Below are 14,189 nucleotides of genomic sequence, written 5' to 3' on the forward strand. Positions count from 1 at the left end.
CTTGTCTTTGAGGAATGTTTGTGTGAAGCTTTGGCTCCCAGAAAGTACGGCTGAAGGTCTGAGTACTTGCTGCTTTCTGAAGTTGTTATGATAATAGTACTTAATAACTGTATTTCTCTCTGCTCTGCCAAAGCAGTTGGGCATTGCAAAAAATACTTTAGAATAAAGCAATAAATAGATGAGTAGCTAAAGACCTTAATTAAGCTGCTTAAAATAAAGTACTATTTCATTCTGTTTTTAATCCCAGTATCTACAAACTTTAAAAAAAATAGTGTTTGAACTAATTGCTTGGGTAGAATCTCAAGGATTATAGTTTGCAGAAATATATTATTATATACAAATAAAACTCCGTGGTTCTAAAACACATTTGATATCAATGCACTTGTTTGAGACCAGAATGTTTCCTAAATAATAGAATTCAAATAACAGAATTCAGCTTGGTTGTCTGGGCATGGCTTGCCACCCACTGGCTGCGTGACCTAAGATAGTTCCTTAATTTCTGTTTCTCTCGGTTTCCTGATCTATTCAAAGGATTCGCTGAAATGACCTCTTAGACCTTTTAATGCTCTAGAATTCTGTAGCATCTGTATATACACCAGAACTTCCCTAACCCTAAATAGCATAATAAAATTTTTCCCCACATTATTATCATTTTACTGATATTTTATCTAATTTTGTATTACATCATTAAACAAAGAGAAAAGTTGGAACAATTATGTAGTGAATATTCATAGACCTGCCTCCTAGATCCTACCGCTAACTTATATCACTTGCTCTATCACATCTCTGTCTCTCCATTCCCTTATCCATTCATCATTCCCTATTTTTGCCCCCAGTACTGGGGATGGAACCTTGAACCCAGGGACAGTCTACTCCTGAGCTATGTCCCCATCCCTTTTTCATTTTGTTGCTCAGGGTGGCCTCAGACTTGCAATTTTCCTTCCTCAGCCTCCTGAATAGCTGGGATTACACATATACACCATCATGCCCAACTCCATCCATTTTTTGATGCATTTCAAATTAAGTTACAGATATCAATATATCTCACTCTTAAAACTTTCAGCATGGATATTATTAACTAGAGTTTCAACAATTATTTATTATGTTTTGTTTTTAAGATTATGTACTGTGAACAAACTAATCTTGAGTGACAAATGCATACACTCGTGTAATCCAAACCCTATCAAGATCAAGAGAACTGGAGCACTCCAGAAAATTTCTCCATGTTCCTTCCCATTCAATCCCCACACCCCACTTCACTGCCAGAGATTAGTTCCAGATGTTCTAAAACTTCACATAAATGGAAAAATATAGTATCTTGTCTTTCGAGACACTATCTCTTAGTGTTGACATTTACCTTTATGATTGCATGGAATCAGTAGTTCTTGTCTTTTTATTGACAAGATAATTCCATTGTATGAGTATACAAGTTTCTTTAACTTTTCTCCTGTTGATGGGCATTGGATTATTCCACCTGTCTCTGTTTTCATGAAATGTACCCTTTCTGATCCATTGCATGCAGCAGCAGATTCTTCTTAGAAATGTATGTGTAAAGTGCTCCGTTATATTGACTTAATTTTCTGATTGGTAAACCACACCTTTCCAAGGAGCCCTTCACATATTGGTACTGATGGTGACATTTTTGATGCCCTCCATTCTCAGGGTGGTTGGGCTAGGACTGGGGTGACCAAAGAGTAGAATCCTTCAACCTCCTCCAGATCTGAAGGAACCTCATACTATAAAAATATCATTTTTATGATTGTCCTGACATGAAACACTTTGGGAAGCCTTAACTTAGGCTTATAAAATAAAAGATACATCCACCACAGGAAAGTAAATTGAGATATCATGTAATCATAATTGAGATTTCAGCAAAACTAACAAACTTGCATATGTGTTATACATTTAAAGAAAAACTTTTGGGTGAAATATTGATAATTCTAAAAATATGTACTAGAAATTCCAAAGAAAAGCCTAAAAGAATCTTAGCACTCTCATGGCCTATGTAGAGAGGTAATCAAGAACTTTCTTTCCCTTACCCCTGTGTGTGGCTAAAACCAAAAAAGCTGTCAAGTTCCAAATGACTTTTAGAGAGTCAGAGTTTACCTGATTTGGTCCCCTTTTTTCAGGATTCTGAAAACTAGGATCCAAAGAGCTAAAGTTGTAACGGGGCCCTCTTTTCAATTAAAATACTTAAAAGAAGCACCTGACCTTTTCATTTTATCCATTTTATTTTAAGAATTGAAAATTGAAACTGGGACCTCATATATGCCAGGCAAGCACTCGACCACTGAGTTACAACCCCAGCCCTTTATATGTTTATTTTGAGACAGGATCCTGCTAAATTGCTGAGGTTGTCCTTGAACTTGAAATCCTCCTGGCTTACCCTTTGGAATAGCTGGGATTCCAGGCGTGTACCACCACCCTGGCTTCCAATTTCAATATATTCCTCTTAAGTACAAGCTGGGAACCTATCCTTTTAAAGTTTTTTTCTTTTTCTTGCAAAGCTCCATTCTGTGTTGAGGATGAACATTGCCCCTAAGCCTGTCAGAGGAACTAGACTTTCAAAATCAGACCTGCAACATGCTGAATTTGTTTCTTAGCTTGTGTTTTCATCCTATAAAATTCTGTGCTATTTTGGGTTTGGCCAAACTGCAAATGAATTAATTTCTTCTTGCTTTACCACCACTTCTCTCTTTCCTTAACTAGACTCCCGATGCAGCATAATGACCAAATCTAGTCTGTTGGAACCCCAGAGTCACACCTCTGGCAGGGAGCCCCAGTAACATAGTTATCTTTTAAATGGTATTAAATGATCCGAGAATCTAGGCCCGCTTAACAATTTTACATTAGTTTTTCTTTCTCCCCAGCCTTTCTCTGGCCTTACACAGCGTTTGTAGAGTGTGTGTACTTTTACTTGTAATGTATAATACATATTACATTTGAGGGGCACTCCTAATGAATGGCCATCTCCCCAGGAGAAGCTGAAAGTGCTGCATAGAGAATTTGCCTTCCCAGACTCCCTTGCAGCTGGAGTGCAGACATGGTCTAGTCTCTGCCAATCTGATACACACAGGCAGGCAGGAGTTTTACCTAGGAAAAGAAGGCAGGTGATTGCTTCCACACAATATATATTGCAGTCAGTGGCTTCCTCACCAGAACCAGTAATGAGGCATTATTTGGGGCCTGATATCTGGGTCTTGACTCCAATCCTCCGAATGGATCAACATTTTTGTGAGCTCACCAGTGTCTGTTTAGTAAATTCCTTAATCAGAGTCTTCTATTACTTGAAACTCACACCTTGACAACAAGCACAGCTAATATATTTCTATTTGCTAATCTTAATCAAACACTTGCATGTGCTAGGAATTGTTCAAAGTACATATATAAGCTAATTTAATCACAAAAACTCCTTGAGGTGGGGATTATAATCATGCCCCATTTTATAGGTCAGGGAACCTGAAAGCACAGTGAGGAGACTAACTTGAATTGAAGTAATTTGCTCAAAATTATAGGCAAGGATACGATTTGAACCAGGCTGTGGATGCAAGTCTGAACCTTTAATCGGTACAAATATTGCCTCTCCCCGATTTTTTTTCCTGGTTGAATGATTAATAACTGTAGAAACAACCGAACATAACAGAAGGATAGAAGAAAGAAAATACTAACAAACTGCAAGTCTTTGTTGCATTTCTTTTGTGGTCATTACTATTATTAGTTTCCTTTCATGTTTTTATTACTGAAAGTCCCTTTTTGGTAAAGAACAGGACAGGGTACCATAAAATAATTTAAAAAGACATAAACATGTTTTCAAGCCATGGGAACTGGCCTTGAATTATGTCCTCTGAAGCACGTAGCTTTACAAATATTCCTTGAAGATTGGTGCATGGGAATCGTGCTGCTGCTGGGCCCAAGTGGGCATGCATTTGCTCTGGAATTGCCACAGTTATGCAAGTAAGAGAGACGTGAGCAACCAAAGGAACCGTAACTGATTTCCTGAGCCATTTACAGATCCACTGTCCCCACAGTGCGTACTTAGACATGCATGACTTAATCTCTAGTCAAGCCCATTTCTTTCCCTAGCAATCCCCCCTCCTCAGAGAAGCGGAGACTCTGCCTGTTTATTGGCTATCTGACTACCTTCTGTGATTATTCATTCCTCAGCTAGTGGTTCTCACCTGTTTGGGTCGAGAATTTCTCTGAAAATATGATGAAACTTATCAACCTTTTTCTAAGAAAAATGTACACATTTCCATTTGTATACACACATCCAACTTCAGGGATGTCAGAAACCACTCTGTCTTCATTTTACAGGTGTAGAAATTCAGGGCCACCAGATGAATACAGGGGCATGTTCTAGGCTCTCTGAGCCTCTGTTTTCTCATCAGCAGAATAGGTACATCATACTTAACCAAATAGGGTTAATGGAAAGAGTAAAATGAGTTAATGTTGGAAGATACTAGAGTAGAAGTTCCAAAACTACTGCAAAGTTTGACCTATGGGGTCCTATTTAAACATTTTTTTTCCACACTCAAGATGTTGTTTTGTTTGGATTAATGTCTAATATTTAGCACTGTTTTGCAATCTAGGCAAAGGACTTATGGTAGAATTGCAATTGCTTTATCTCCAAACTTTTTTGCAACTTTATCAATTTTTCTCCATTTTACCATCACAACATCAGTTCAAGCCATTGCCACCTGCCCTCATTCTCACAAGACTTAACAAAAAGCCTTAAAGTATCTTTTTGTCTTTATATCCTTCATATCATGAGTATCTGTTTTTTTTTTTTTTTAAATAAACCCTCAAATGTGAGAGGTAAAGATTTCATGGTTGCTGATTATTCTGTTAGCTATTTTTCAGTTCTGGAATTCCAGGAGCATGTAGGTATATTCTTGTGTGTTAGATGGGGAGGGGAAGTTAGGCTGAGCTAGTGTTAGCTACCCACAAATGAGCAGCTGAAGCAAATATGGCAGGCATTGGTTTCTTGGAGAAGAGATTGTACCAGCATTAGGAGACTTGGGAGGGGATCATGGGCAAGGATTCCTTAATGTTTAGAGCTGATGCTTTCACACAAGTCTTGCTTTCTGGTAGAGAACCAGGCTGAACAGGGAATCATGAATTTGCAGTTTTAAAATCACTTTCTAGAAAACCAATTCTGAGTTTAACAACCATGAGCAGGAAAGAAGCACAAATCAGGAGCACAGGCTCAATTAACTGGCTGACAGTTCCCTGCCTTTTGTCCCTGCAAGGTAGCTCTCCTTGCATTTCCCCTTTCATTTTAATCTGGCCTTGATAAAAGCCGGTGGGTGTCCCTCTCCTCTCTGAGGCAAATTTCTGCAATGCCCAAATTCTTGTTTAGTGTCGCTGGATGCTTAACCCTTTGTAGTATAGGAGTGTTCCAGGCCTTCTTCAATTAGGTGTTCTCAATCTAAATAACACATGGAGAGAGATTCTTTAAAGATTAAAAAGTTTATTTGGCATTGCAGAGCATTGCTTTGGGGAACCACAAAACTTGGTAAATGATCACAAGTGCATTCAAAGAGGTTGAAGCAAGGAGAAGATTTTTAAAAGCCCAAATAAGAAGCATTACATAAGTTGTTTTGAATTGAACGTTCTTGGATAAAAAGATCAATAGCAAGGTTTGGATCAGTCCTACGCTGGATGACATCCTCATCAAAGTATTTTCTGTGTAAGGTTGTCATGGCTTTTGTGCAACATTGTGGGTCTGGCAGAGTCTTCTGGGATAGTTCTTGTTTTCAGGCATAGGTGTGGGAAACCCCTTCCTTTGTGACCTCCTGGTTTTATATAGTTATTTGTTGTTGGGAGATTCTCATGTGGGTTAAAGTCTAAGAAACACTGTTCTTGAGTATAACTGCAAATTTGAATGTTCTCTAAGAACACCGCAACCCCCTGGGGAGATAAGCACACCGGGAATGGGGAGGAGAGACAATGGGAAATGGTAGTGGACAGGCAGCTCATGGGTAGCACTTCTCCAAGAGTCAGCCTTACCCCACTGGTAGGGCAGCACATTGGTGGTTATGTTTGGCACCAGTTGGAATTCATCGTGATCCTTTGGATTCCCAAGGCTGTGTTCCATTTTGGTCTCTATTTCAGCACCTCCTGTAGAGGAATATGAGCCTCTTTCCTCTCCTTCCCCATTTGCATGGAGAATATCTTTTAACAAGAATGATTCAGATTTCCAGCATTTGGCCTTTCTCCCTCCCTCTGCTTTCCAGCATAGCAATCGGCATGCTAAACAGAGCCCAGAGGGAGCACATTAAATGCATGGAGAAGTAATGCCATTAAGGTAAGCGGGAGTCCCATCCAACCTCATATGCTTGTAATTGAGATGTTATACAATTTTAGCAAAAAATTGCAGACATCTAGTTTCCTTTATGGCCCAAGCATTAACTCCAAAGACCCTTTTTAACATTTTCTAAAACCATAATGCTCAATCTAGGACTGTAATGGAACCCTGTGGTGTTAGAATTGAAAGGGTAAAGTTTCTAAGCTGCAAAGCCTGAGTTAAAATGTAAAAGACTGGGCATTGTAAAGTTTTTAAACTACAAAGCCTAAGTTAAAATGTAAAGGATAAGATTAAGATTTGTTTCAAGTTCTGTGAAGTTTTTAAAGTTCTGTTAAGTTGCAATTTCCTGAAGCGAAATTAAGTTCTGTTTTCCTGGAACCTGCGATTCACGTAGAAGCTAAAAACAACCCCCTCCCAGAAACCGTGCAGTCCAGCACGGACACACTTCAGGGCCCAGACCAATCAGTTTGAATGTGTACCCCACTTAGGAGTGACCAATCACCCCCGCCCGACCTGTTCCCGCCAATGAATGTGCTAATCATGTATGAGAGTTGTTGTTCAATTTTCCCGTGCCTCATGCTGATTTGTTCTGATATATGCAAAGCGCCCGCCCTCCTCAAAAAGTGTACTTAAGCACTGCTTAACCTCTGCTCTGGGCTCTGGGCTGCTCTCCCTTCTTGAGTGAGCCTGGAGCCTCGGCGCGCTGAATTGGATCCTCAATAAATCCCCTTCTGCAATTGCATGAGTCAGTCTCTTGGTGGTCTCTTCCTCTGACTTTTTGCCGGACCCTTACAGAATAAGATGAGGTAAAAATTCAGCTTCAGATACCTAGAGAGTCCTCAGGAGAGTGGAGCTTGTCTTTTCTTTTTATCTGGAAGAAACACATTGAGTTACTTAACTGGGAACTTCTCTGCCTATTGTAGCTTGAGCTCTGGATGCCCCACCCACATGTCATGGTCACATTGATGGCTGCCTAATGTGAATTCTGTTGACTCTCAGCTTGAGGGGTTTTGTCTGGCCATTGGACTATGGTTGGCCTATTGCAGAGTAAGCTAGAAATTTCAGGAGATAACATCCCTAGAAATAAAATTCATCAAAGAAAGTCAGGAAATTGGTAGACTAATACCTTTCAACATCCTTATTGCTTGGCTGGGATAGCTGTAAGCAGAATCTTGCATTGTCTTCCAAAACCAGGACATCATACATGTTAGCCAAGTGCTCTACTTTGGAGCTACTTCCCTAGCCCTTTCTATTTTCTTTTGGCAAAGGGTCTCACTGAGAAATTAATGTGACTTCATTTTTGAGAAACCAGCCTCTACCTCAGAGCAAAGCCTGTCCAAGGAAAGGGGTGTGATCCTTGTCCTTGGAAAAACCCATAGAGCACTCCTAAGCGCACACCCACCCTGCTGAGTTGTTTGTCTGTAAATAACTGGAGAGATCTGCGGCCTGGTGTCCCTGACTCAGTTAGACTAGGTAAGGACCCATAGCAACCCCCTAGCAATCTCCAATCAGCATTAGACAGGGAAAATACCTGGGATGCCAAATGGTGGCTGATAACATGTTGGGAAACCATGTAGTTTAGCACGTACACCCCTCGGCCTAAACCAATCAGTTCAAACGAATCCTCCTCTTGTACTAACCAATCACCCTAACCCAAATTGTTTCCGCCATTGAATGTGTTAATCAATGTTAAGAGTTGTTGTTTGATTTTTCCCGTGGTATGGAATGATTTGTTGTGTGATGTTGTGACACATAGCGTATCCCCCAAAACCTATAAAATCTCACTGAACAAAGGACTAGGACTCACTCCCTGGGACCGCTGAGTTGAGAATGGTTGTGAATCCAGGCTCGAGATTGCAATAAAGACTCTTGCGTGATTGCATCGGATTCGGCTCCTGGAGGTCTATTGGGGACGCATGAATCTGACATAACATCACTAAGTTGCCTAGGTTGATCTTGAACTTTCAGTCCCTGCGTAACCCCCCAATGAACAAGAAGTAGAGGCAGTTACCACCATGCCCAGCATTATAAGTCTGTGTGTGTACGCATGTGCATGTGCACGTGCATGTGCATGTGCATGTGCCCAAGCATGCACATGTGTAGTGCTGAGGTTAGAACCTAAGCATTGTTGCCCTTTACATAAAGTCTAGCTGTAGGGTTCACATCCCGTTGAGGAAAGCTCAGCCTCATGCCTCACTACCTCCTGAACACCCACCTCTCCATACTGCTGCATAGGGAAAACGTGGAATATTTTTGGAAAAAGCAGATTAGAAAATGCCTAGAACTCTTTTAGAAGAGCTGAGTGAATGTCTTTGTTGGTAGCTCAGAAGACCAGAATGCTGGTAGGAGTGCAGTTTGAGGAAAGGCTGTACTGATGACCCCCACCCCATATATCTTGGGCAGGCCTGGCTCTCCAAGGAACCCCACTTCCATGTTGAGGACTCAACATGGCTGGTGAACTTTCATGTTGAGAGCCAACTGCAGGAGAGTTAGAAGACGGGTGGGTTTGCCTCAGGTGGAACCAGAGGAGCTATTCCTGTGAGTAAATTGGGGGACTGAGGGACCATCTCAGCAGCTGCCATGTTCCTTTTGCTTCAGGGAACTCCCACCTTCTCTTCCTGAATGGTACAGGATGCTCCATTATGGTCCCTTTTGAGAAAAAGGAAACTGAATTCAGTAAAGTCGAGACATTTTTGGCCATTTGGTCAGTCCCCCAGTGTGCGTGCTGAGACAGAGCCTTGAGACCCTTGCTTGCACACTTCCGGTTTCTCTTCATGGGAGCACCTGATCCCTCTTTCTGGGTACATCTGTGGCACCACTGGTATAGAAGTCATGGTTAAGTGGGACTCAAGAACCCAGGGATATGTACTCTCTTCTGGTTTGTTCTAGGTTCTCATCTATTTGTTGGCCTTGGGTTTGGGAATTCTTTCTGGTTGTCTGTATGTGTTTTTGTTTTGTTTGTATTGGTTACTGCCCCTTTTAAGACATGGCCAATACAGCATTGATCCTATAAGTAGTCTCTTGGGAAAGATCTTGGCTGGTCACTTTAAAGGTTCCCATCTGTTGGCCATGGTTTTGGATGTTTTTTTCCTGGATTATTATTACAATTCTGAGGTTGAAGTTAGACTGTCAGGGGTCAAGTATTTGAAAGAGATTCTGTGTGCACTGGCATTGATGCAGGTGCATGATAAGGGGTCTGAACCATCGGGAACTAAGTTGAAGGTGCCAAAAGGCACTGACTCTGGTGTGCAAGGATAGCAGGGAACTAGAAGAAAGGGTTTAAGAAGATTTAAATCCTTTAAACCCAGGGCTGGCACTCCTAGCACCGTCTCTAAGTCTGGCACCAAGCAGATGCAGATCATCTCACTGTGGGTCAAGAACACTAGCCTTAAACTTGTGGGAAAAAATTCCAGAAAAACTGCCTGGGCTCTAGAAAAATGGCCAAAGAGAACCAGACCTCTGACCTGCCTTCCGGCCCCTTTTGCCCTGGGGAGCTGGAGGCTACTAGACACAAATGCTGTGGCAATAGTTTTTAGCACTGTCAGTTTATGACCTGGGGACAGGAATAGTCTCTCCTTTTAAGATCTGACAGGACACCCCATTTGGACAGGGGATATTCATCACTGTGTCAAAGCAGTTCTTGCTATAATAGTATCCCATTCAAACTAAATGCCTGGGGAGACTGGCTGAAAAAATAACTGCACCCAGAAAAGAAAAAGAAACTAAGGCCAACCGGTATTTTGTAGGCAGCCTCTGCCAAGGGATCTCAAGGAAGCTTGAAGAAAAGTATAGAAAGGGCCTCCTCCACTGCATATTATAAAAAAAAAAAAAAAAAAAAAAAAAGGCCCCAAAGGAGCCTCTGAGTACAATTGACAGAGGAGAACTCACTTAAAGTTAATGGCATCATGATAATGATAATGGACACAGGTCAAGCTCAAAAATATCCTGTGCTCTAACCCCTTAGATGCCACCTGAGAGAGAAAAGATTAAGACAGACTTTTTGTGCATGCTATATTGTCTGATCTCTCTCCTGGGATGAAATTTTTGTGTAAATTAAATGCACGATATATAAATTTAAGAATATAAATTTAAGAAAGGGTCCAAAACTAGAAAAAATAAAATAAAGTTATAGGTGTGGAAATAAGTTTTAGTGTGGAAAGTTATAGGTGTGGAAATAAGTTTTAGTGTGGAAAATTAGAAGGTAAAAGAAATGTTTCTAGCTGATAAAGTATTTTGTCTGGTAAAGTAATATTCCAGGGCTAAAGTCCAAGAAAAAACTTAGAACATAACTAAGGATGTTAAGTTGTGAATGTTTAAGTTGCAGAAGGTTTATGGCAGATAAATCTCAAAAAGTTTGTGTTTGTGATTAAATTGGCTATAATTAGCATGGTCAAAATTACTTAAACTTTAATGTACTAATATGAAGCAAAGTCTGAAACATTGATCTTCACTTATCTATCAAGATAATTTTATTGTATTCATTAGGTTTTATTATTTGGGGAAACTAAGTCTCAAAGAAATTAGGGTTTGTACCTGTCTTAAAATCTTAAATGGTTACTTTGTTACTGGTTAAACAAACAACTGTTATTTAGGTTATAACAATATAGTTGACACCCTAAATATGTGTTCTAGGTATATGTATGCCTCTAAGAACTATATTTGTCTAAGTCTTATCTAAGTGTCATGTAAAAGTTTATAAAATAAAAGTTTATATAAGTATTGGCAAGGTAAGTGGTCTCTTTTACACATTGTGTCTTACATAGAAGGGCCACAGATTCATTTGAAGACCTGTCTTATATCTATTTGCTTTGGCTAAGTCAATTTCTGATCATTTACACAGTTTTCTAAATGCGTGAGAGATTTAAGGCTACCGTTTGACTTTTGTTAACCCATCCATGCCTGTGATTATTGTTACCATACCCTCTGGATTCTAAATTATACTTTAAATGTTAAACTTAGTTAAATGTAAAGTTTAGGAGAGCACTTTGCCAAGTTGGCATTCTCCAAAGTAACAATATCTGTAGCAAAGTCTTGGATTTGTATAGAAATAACAAATTCAGTTGGTATTTATTCATGTCATTTGTTGTTTTATAGCTGAATAAAGCAACCTGTTGTCAATAAGTTATATATACAATTTTGTGTTATTTTTGTGCAATTTTGTGCATTTTTGGAATACAATAAGGAGAGTCTGATATGTTTAAAGGTGACATTGTAAAACATGAAAGCATTCTGCCATTTTTTCCACAAGAAAAAAGTTTAAAGCTCTCTTAGCCTTTCTTTGATTCATGTTTCAGACGTGTAATGTTATATTGTGTTATTTGTGAAGAGCCCACCTTACTTGAGATAAGGCTCTTCCTCTCACCTTACTCCATGTTAGGATGGCTTCAAAATAAGCTACACTTTAGCTCATTTAAAGTTGTGCTCAAAAGATTGATTTTTGTTGTAAAGATTACTATGATCTGAAACAGGGGATATAAGTAAGGGTTCATGATCATAAAAGTCATTTTTATTGGTTCATAGCCATTACACAAACTGAATATGTTTTTGCTCTGTTAATTTCATTTCATATTTTCCTTGTAAACTTCATAACTGTTCCCTGTTAGTGATTTGCAGAGGTACTTCTTCTAAACAAACAAACAAACAAACAAAAAATAACCTGGGTTATTTTGCAATAATAAGCCATCACCTACAGGACAGATAGCATATAATGCTGACTTCCATTACTAATACCGACCCCAATTAAATGGAAGGGTAACTATAGATATTGAAAGGGTAATTATAGATATTGAAGTCACTCCCTCTTTAAAACTTTTGAAACTGGCTTGCTGGGTCTTTACAACCAAAAACTTGGAGACCAAAATCAAGGAAGTAAAAGAGTCAAGGAAAAAGAACCCAACATTTTGGCCCTTGTCCTCTAAGGTCAGCCAGGACCCAGACAATGACAGAACCTCCTCTCTGTGCCCTGAAACTATCATGAGTCACCTGATCTGCTGATCAGGAAGATAGAGAGGACCCTAGAGAACCAGAAGCCAACAGTGTACATTATGCAAAGATGAGGGTCATTGGAGATGGAAAAACTCCTGATGCTTCCAAGAGAAGCCACATATGGTCAGCAGGAATCTGATCCATCCTGGCAGATGGCACTACTGATAGAGGAAAGCTAAAGGAGCCAAAAGGCTTTGCATGTGTCCCAAGAGTGATCTCCCAAGAGTGATCTCTGAGAAATCTCAGGTCAGTTTTGACCAACTTGGTCTTAAACATTTGAGTATAGCCTGAGCACAGTCCTACGTGGACATTTAAAAGGAAAAATAATGTTTTTTTTTTTAATGTAACTTAAGAAAGATGATATGTTGCAATGAAGGTGAAGGCCAGCGGCTCGCCCACCAGCTGAAGTGGGATCCCGAGCTTTCTCCAGTCCACCAAGGGTGCACCACTAGCCTGTCTTGCCCACTGCACCAGGGAGGTGGAGCATGAGCACATGTGCTAGGACCTGGAAGATGGTGAACTAACTGTGCCCGGACAGGACAAAGCCGGAGGAAATTCAGGTAGCAGTCCTGATGTGCAAGTCGGTCATCTGATCTGGGTATAGAGGTGAAAGACCAATTGAACCATCCCTCAGGGTAGCTGGCGCTCTTGCAGAAATAAAAAACTTGAAAACAACCCAGACAGTTTAATCCTTTAAAGCCAAAGATGAGAGGTCTTGGGGCCAAAGTGATCTCAACCTATTCTCAAACTTTAAATGGGTAAGAAGCCCAGCTGGATGGCATGGATCTGGGCATGAATGTGAGTGCCTAGTGGGCCACTTTTGGTAAGCAGAACTAGCACTGTGGGAAGAACCAAACATCAGGTTAAGGTGCCTGATGCCAATGCTCAGCACACCCCAGAAAAGGTGTTGGTTGATATAGACCGCAGGATGGTGGCCATGGAAGTTGGACTCTGCTAAGGAGTGTGTAACAACTCACCTGCTGAATCAAGTAGCCCTGAAAATGGATGGTGCTGGAGCGTGGGGACCATACCTGGCCATCGCTGGCGGTCAAAACACGGTGGACAGGGGCGAAAGCAACCTGAGATTGCTACGCCATGACAAGTAGGAGAGCCACTGTGGTGAGCCTTGAGGCCTAGGGCGCAGCCCAGGTGGAGCTGCCGCAGGTGCAGATCTTGGTGACAGTAGCAAATATTTAAATGAAAACTTTCATGACCAAAGAGGAGAAAGGTCCCATGTGAACAGCAGTTGAACATGGGTCAGTCGGTCCTGAGAGATGGGTGAGCACCCTTCCAAAGAGACAGGCGATGGCCTTCATTGCCTTCCACCAATCAAAAGGGAGTCGGGTTCAGATCCTGGAATCTGGAGTGGTGGAGATGGGCACTGTGAGGTGTCCAGAATGGTAATTGATCCCAGAGAAGTGGGCAGGAACCCCGGAGAGAGTTCTCTTTTCTTTGTGAATGGCAGGGCTGCCCTGGAATAGATTAGCCCCGAGAGAGGGGACCATGCCTTGGAAAGTATTGCAGTCTGGCGGTGTCTAGTGACAAATAATAATAATAATAAAAATAAATGCATAAATAAATTAATTAAAAAGTAACAAGATGTATGCTTGTGTTAGCCCTACCAAAAGTAAATACAGCTGGAGGCTATAAGGGAAGGGTTCTTGTGTGAGAATACCTAATAATAATGATATCACAAAGGACTCTAGAGTCACAAATTTTGAGCCTGATCTCGTAGATCTACAAATCTTCCTAACTTCCTACATTGATAAACTTGATCTTTTTTTCACTGATCAGATTATGAGTTTCTGTCCTCACGGTTTTCAGAGAATGGACAAAATACTAATTTCTTTTGTGCTAATTGTTTACAAAAAAAAATAATGCTTGGCTGTCTTTTTTT

At 40.5% G+C, this 14,189-nt stretch overlaps 1 pseudogene; it reads left to right on the forward strand.

The window, feature by feature from the left end:
• Window positions 1-12,614: 12,614 nt before the first annotated feature.
• Window positions 12,615-13,960, forward strand: LOC144253436 (28S ribosomal RNA; annotated as a pseudogene).
• The last annotated feature ends 229 nt before the right edge of the window (window positions 13,961-14,189 follow it).

This window comes from Urocitellus parryii, chromosome 2 (genome assembly GCF_045843805.1).
Source record: "Urocitellus parryii isolate mUroPar1 chromosome 2, mUroPar1.hap1, whole genome shotgun sequence".
In the NCBI taxonomy this organism is placed as follows: Eukaryota; Metazoa; Chordata; class Mammalia; order Rodentia; family Sciuridae; genus Urocitellus; species Urocitellus parryii.